The sequence below is a fragment of the Rattus norvegicus genome, chromosome 8, assembly GCF_021556685.1.
Source record: "Rattus norvegicus strain SHRSP/BbbUtx chromosome 8, alternate assembly SHRSP_T2T, whole genome shotgun sequence".
NCBI classification, from domain to species: domain Eukaryota; kingdom Metazoa; phylum Chordata; class Mammalia; order Rodentia; family Muridae; genus Rattus; species Rattus norvegicus.
This window is the reverse complement of record NC_141541.1, coordinates 81,865,613-81,871,554: the sequence shown is the minus strand read 5'-3', so window position 1 is coordinate 81,871,554 and position 5,942 is coordinate 81,865,613.

Genomic DNA, 5,942 nt, shown 5'->3' with positions numbered 1-5,942 from the left:
AATGCTTGAATTACCCTAGATCCCTAGAACAAACGAAACTCAAGACGGATGATCAAAATGTGAATGCTTCACTCCTTCTTTAAATGAGGAAAAAGAATACCCTTGGCAGGGAAGGGAGAGGCAAAAATTAAATCAGAGACTTAAGGAACACCCATTCAGAGCCTGCCCCACATGTGGCCCATACATATACAGCCACCCAATTAGACAAGATGGATGAAGCAAAGAAGTGCAGACCGACAGGAGCCGGATGTAGATCGCTCCTGAGAGACACAGCCAGAATACAGCAAATACAGAGGCGAATGCCAGCAGCAAACCACTGAACTGAGAATAGGTCCCCTATTGAAGGAATCAGAGAAAGAACTGGAAGAGCTTGAAGGGGCTCGAGACCCCAAAAGTACAACAATGTCAAGCAACCAGAGCTTCCAGGGACTAAGCCACTACCTAAAGACTATACATGGACTGACCCTGGACTCTGACCCCATAGGTAGCAATGAATATCCTAGTAAGAGCACCAGTGGAAGGGGAAGCCCTGGGTCCTGCTAAGACTGAACCCCCAGTGAACTAGTCTATGGGGGGAGGGCGGCAATGGGGGGAGGGTTGGGAGGGGAACACCCATAAGGAAGGGGAGGGGGGAGGGGGATGTTTGCCCGGAAACCGGGAAAGGGAATAACACTCGAAATGTATATAAGAAATACTCAAGTTAATAAAAAAAAAAAATTGCTCAACACTGTCCCACCATCTCCAGGTGACATTTGAAGAATTAAATATTAAAACCATGAACCCTGACTTCCATAGCTCTGATAAGCCATGACATTTCCCAAATGAGCCTATAAAAGCTACATAGATGATAGAACCTGGCAACGGTCGAGGGACAGAGCAAAGATTTCTCTGCAAAAGAAGTGTGTGGATTCTCCCTTCACGACTGTCATTTATATACCTACCATCTTACATTCTAAGGGGTAAAATGAATATAAATGAAATACTGCTTTTTATTAAAAAACGAGAAACTTTCCTCTGGTTGGCTAAGAACACAAACAAGCCCCCAGCCCCTCCTATTAACTCTTCCACACAGAGTTTATAATGATTTAGAATGGTTTTATTGAACCCGAATGGCCGAATATAACCTAAAGCCATTATTCATAATTATAACAAATCAAGCTTGCCTTTCATTCACATAGTTTGTCACCAGTTCCAGAGGACTGTCATGTGATCCAAATTAATTCTCTTAAGTTTTCAGAACAACCTCATTAGACATATTTTACAAATAAGGATAATAAGGCCATTATTCCATGGGTCATTTTTCCATGGATCATATTCATTATAGTTCCATGTCATAGAGTATAAACTCCAAAACATGACTCCCATTGTCCTACCAAGATTGATATACTTAATGTTCTGCCAAAAGGAGGGGGTGATAACTCAGTCAATGAATTACCCAAGGACCTGAATTCAGATCCCATCACCTACTTAAAAAGTGGTGTGCACTAGTGATCACAGAATTAGGGAGGTGCACACAGAAGGACCCAGGGGATTGCTGCCCCATCAGTGTAGACAGTTGGCAAGCTCCAGGTTCAGAGAGAGAGCCTGTCTCAAAACTAAGGTGGGGAATTATAGAAATACCTAGTGCCCTCCCCTAGCCTCCACAAACACATACACACATGTTCACACACAAATCACCTTGCCCAACCTCTACACCTCCCATGCACCTTTCTTTCAGGTCATCAGCCTAGATTTGCTTGGTCTGGCTCGCCCCTGCTGTGACGCTGTCATGGGGGTGAGAAGTGGGGTGGAGAGTCCATCCTGTGCTTTGGCAGCTGCCATTCTGCCAGGTTCCTGAGCCCTTGGTTTTCACCCTTTCCTCTCATCCCCAGACTATGCCTCTCCCTCCCTACTACTCCTAGTTTTGGAAATGGCAGACTCCCTCAGCATCCGGCATCCTCTGCTTTCATATTCAGATATTCCTTTATAAACACATGCTCTAAACTAGCTGCTATGACCAAAGACTTGACGAGAAGCACCTTAAGGGAGATGAATTTGTCTTGGCTTATGGTCTAAGGAGACATGGTCTAACATGGTTGGAAAGGCTTGTCAACAGGCAGCTCCAGCAGGCAACTGAGGCTTCCCATGTCATCACAACTCAGAGAAACATAGAGAAGAGACAGGACCAGAAGTGGGGCTGGTATATAATCCTTACATTGGAATGCTATAGTCCTGTATTTCCCAGCTAGGCTTCCTGCTCATAAAGTTGAACAATCTCCCAAAACAGTGTCACCAACTAGGGATAAAACAGGTGCCTGTTGTAGATGCTTCATGCTCAAACTATAAGCTGTAGTCAGTGGGCATTAAAATAAAACTATTCCGGGGTCGGGGATTTAACTCAGTGGTAGAGCGCTTGCCTAGAAAGCGCAAGGCCCTGGGTTCGGTCCTCAGCTCCGAAAAAATAAATAAATAAAACTATTCCTCTATCTAGATAATTTTTTTCCCTCAGTGTGTTTTCGTAAGTAAATAACTTCCTTCTTAAGTCCCAACAGAAGCTAATAAAAATGCTTTCAGTGGGTGGGATATGCTTCTCTGTCTTAGGATAGTCAGCAAGCACAGGACAGTGCCACCTACAGACACATTTCACCACATGTCCTTTTTAGGCAAGGTCTGCACCTTATACAGAGATGACGACAGAGGTGACTGTAACTGACCCACAAACACTACAAGTCTAAAGCAAATTGCATGCAGGGTGTGACTAAATGGTTCCTGCCAGCCAGTATCATTCTCCTAGACAAGATGTGTGTTATACCACAGAGGTTAAACAGCTTATCACTACTTAAGAACACTTGGGAAAAGAACCAATCAGTGAAGCCCGGGTCTTGTTTTGTTGGGTTAGTGTTTTGCTATTGTTCCGTTACATTATAAGTCAAGCCATGGTGGCCACTCTTCCTGGCTCTTACTCTAGCAATGGAGTAGAAAAATGGACTGCAAGTAGTCGTTCCCCTCATGCTGTAGAGAAGGCAGCTGAGGAGGAAGGGTCCAGGAAGAAGGATGGTAAAACAATCATGTTTTATAAGCCTAGTGACAACATTGCAATCCTTGGGCAAGCGTGAATACAGAGCTTCCCAACTTCAGAACTGCAAATGCTAGTGCTTGTTAAATGACAGGTAACTTCTGCTTTCCAGCAGTGGTGTGCGATTCTCAGAGGGAAATGATCACACCTCACCCTCTCTTCAATTGTGTGTCTCTCAGGCATGAACTTTATAAACAGCAATGCCTGTCACAATGTCAAGGGTTTAGACACACCTGGTCCTAGAGCCCTTTAGCTTTGTTGGTTGGTTTATTTTTTGTTTTTTTTTTGTTTGTTTGTTTGTTTGTTTTTCCTAACCCACACTCATTTGTAGCAAATAATGTGCAGTCTTTCATCTTAAAACTGACAGGGCTGGAAGAATTCTGTTGGGCAAATTCGCTTGGAGGATTTTCGACAGAGTAGAGTTCACTCCCCAAACTGAAACAGGCAAAAGCAACAGCAGATGGTACAAAGGTGCCAAAGGCACCTTTGTTAGAGCAAGAGGTTAAACCGGCCGTGAGGAATTGCTTGTTGTGGCAAGGAATGGATATCATACAGATGAAGGTGAAACAAATTGAAAAGAAAGATGAAAATGCTTCTCTACGGGCCGCTGGCTTTTCTCATCACAGCCTGGCATGCCTCTCCAAGCTGATTTGTCCATCCTGAGCGATGTTTGCTGAGACAGATCCAGAAGCCCTACTCAACAGCTAAGACCCGGACTGCTTTTGTGAAGGTCCGCCTGCCTCATTCACCTCTCACGACTGTACAGAATCTGGTTTTCTTGCCAACTTTTATTTCATCCCTCATTTCTCAAAGAAACGAGCATTTTTTTCTGACATGACCATCCCACTGCATGCAAAGCTATGTTCTCCTTAGCCAGGTCCCTGAAGTCATGAATCTGCACTCTTCACTGTTTGTCTAGCCGAGCAAACGTGAAGCCATGATAAGATACAATCTTACTTATACAGTCAGGGGTTCCACTAACACAAATGCCACTCACCTGACCACATTCCTTGCTTCTAATATTGCCGCCATCCTCCCAACCACCAAAGCCTGGGGCCTTATAGTTACTAACTACTGGGATTTCCCTTCTCTAGCCCCAAATTTAATTCCACTTCCACTGACAATCTTCTGCTTCTCCAAGGCTCATCCTCCTCCAGTTATTAAGACAGGCTTCCCTCAGTCCACTTCTTTTTCCTCAGTCCATCCCTCACATAGCTGCTTTATTTAGAACACTCCTCCCACAGATCTGCTCCAAACCTAACCTAAGAGTTCTACAAACTCGAGCCCAAGTCCTTTAGCATGGTGCTATATTCCTAAAATGATAGTGTTCATAGCGGACTAGTTTGAGATTAATTAGCTTTGTTGATTAATTTGAATTATGTTGCCATAGTTAGGGTAAGGGTAAGATATTGTCCAGATATATGATTTGACAAGCCATTTAGTCCAATTTTATGCTGTATGCTTCTGTGAAGAGATGGCTTGCATAAGTTAATACTTAACGCACTAGACTTTGAGTAGTTCACATTATCCTTTGTATTGTGTTGCCCTTGTCCGCCATTTGGAGGTATAAGCATATCCCTACAAGCAAGAAGGAACTTTGCATGCACACTGCTTTCAGAATTGAAACACTACACTGGCTTCAGTTCTTCAGGCAGCTGCCCTACTCTGAAGACACTGGACTTGTCAACTACTACACTTGTGTGAGCCAGTTCCTTCAATGATCAAAACCAATTGAGCAATCAATACACACACCGTATGAACATCCCCTCTACAACTTGTTTTGTTTCTCTGGTGAATCACAGTTAATACGTTAAGTACTAAACAATGCATTCATTAAGCAGTGAAAAAAAATCAAAGCTCCATTTGGGAAATGCCCTCAGGAAAGTCTAGCTTGAACAATAAAGCTTTCTTGTATTACTTTTCTAAATTCTGCATATGTTCTGGTGAGACTCCAAAATACCAGGAGAAGCTACTCTATAAAATTCACATAAGTGGGAAGAAAGAGGAGCCCATAGCTTCAGCTGGAGCCTCCTAGGAGGAAGAGTGGTAGAATATCCTAAGATATTTATCTAAGTAGCTATGGAAACATAACTGCATGACTCTCAGTGACAGGGCTACCACTAGACCACAGCTCAGATGTACGATGTTTAGACAGTAATCTAAACTGTTCTGTGTAATGAATTAATTGGAAGCCTGGTGTTGCTCTTTGCTAAGGAGAAACTTGAAACTCTTGCAGAAAAGATGAGCAACGGGGGTGGGCCAGGCCAGCAGAAGCACAGAACTAATATGACCAACCAGTGAAGTCTGTACACCTCTAAGCTGAGCATCCAAGGAAGACAGAGGTGGACCTGTGTTCCAAGGTTCCAACAATGGCATGAGACTTATCAGCTCCCTTTAATACTTCTAAATAAACCAAGCTCAAAACTTGGTTGGCTGCCCAATTAAAATAAAGAGAGCCAAGGTAAGAGGTAGAATTAAAATGGGGTGTTCTAGTTCCTATGTCATTGGGAAAACTGTGGATGAAGGAGGTGGGGCATGTGGAAAGAGGTGGGGTGAGAATGGAAATGTGATCATAACAGAGAATGATGCAGAGTTCTAGAGGAGAAAGATCATAGCGGGAGATGACAGGAGGCCAGAGAAGAGACATCACAATGACAGATGACAGAGGGGAGTCCTGGGGGAGGGAACTATCCAAAGCGATGAGAGTAATTTTGAAGAAGGCAGGAGACAGAGGTGAGGGAGAAGCTATCCAGAAGGGATGGGGATGGTCCAGGTGACAATAAGGGAAGCTGGAAAGCACGCAAACTGCTACATTAGGAAAGTGGCTGCTGAGAGTAAAGTCAAGTCTACTTTAGAGTCAGAGAGCCTCTGCCAATTCTCCATCACT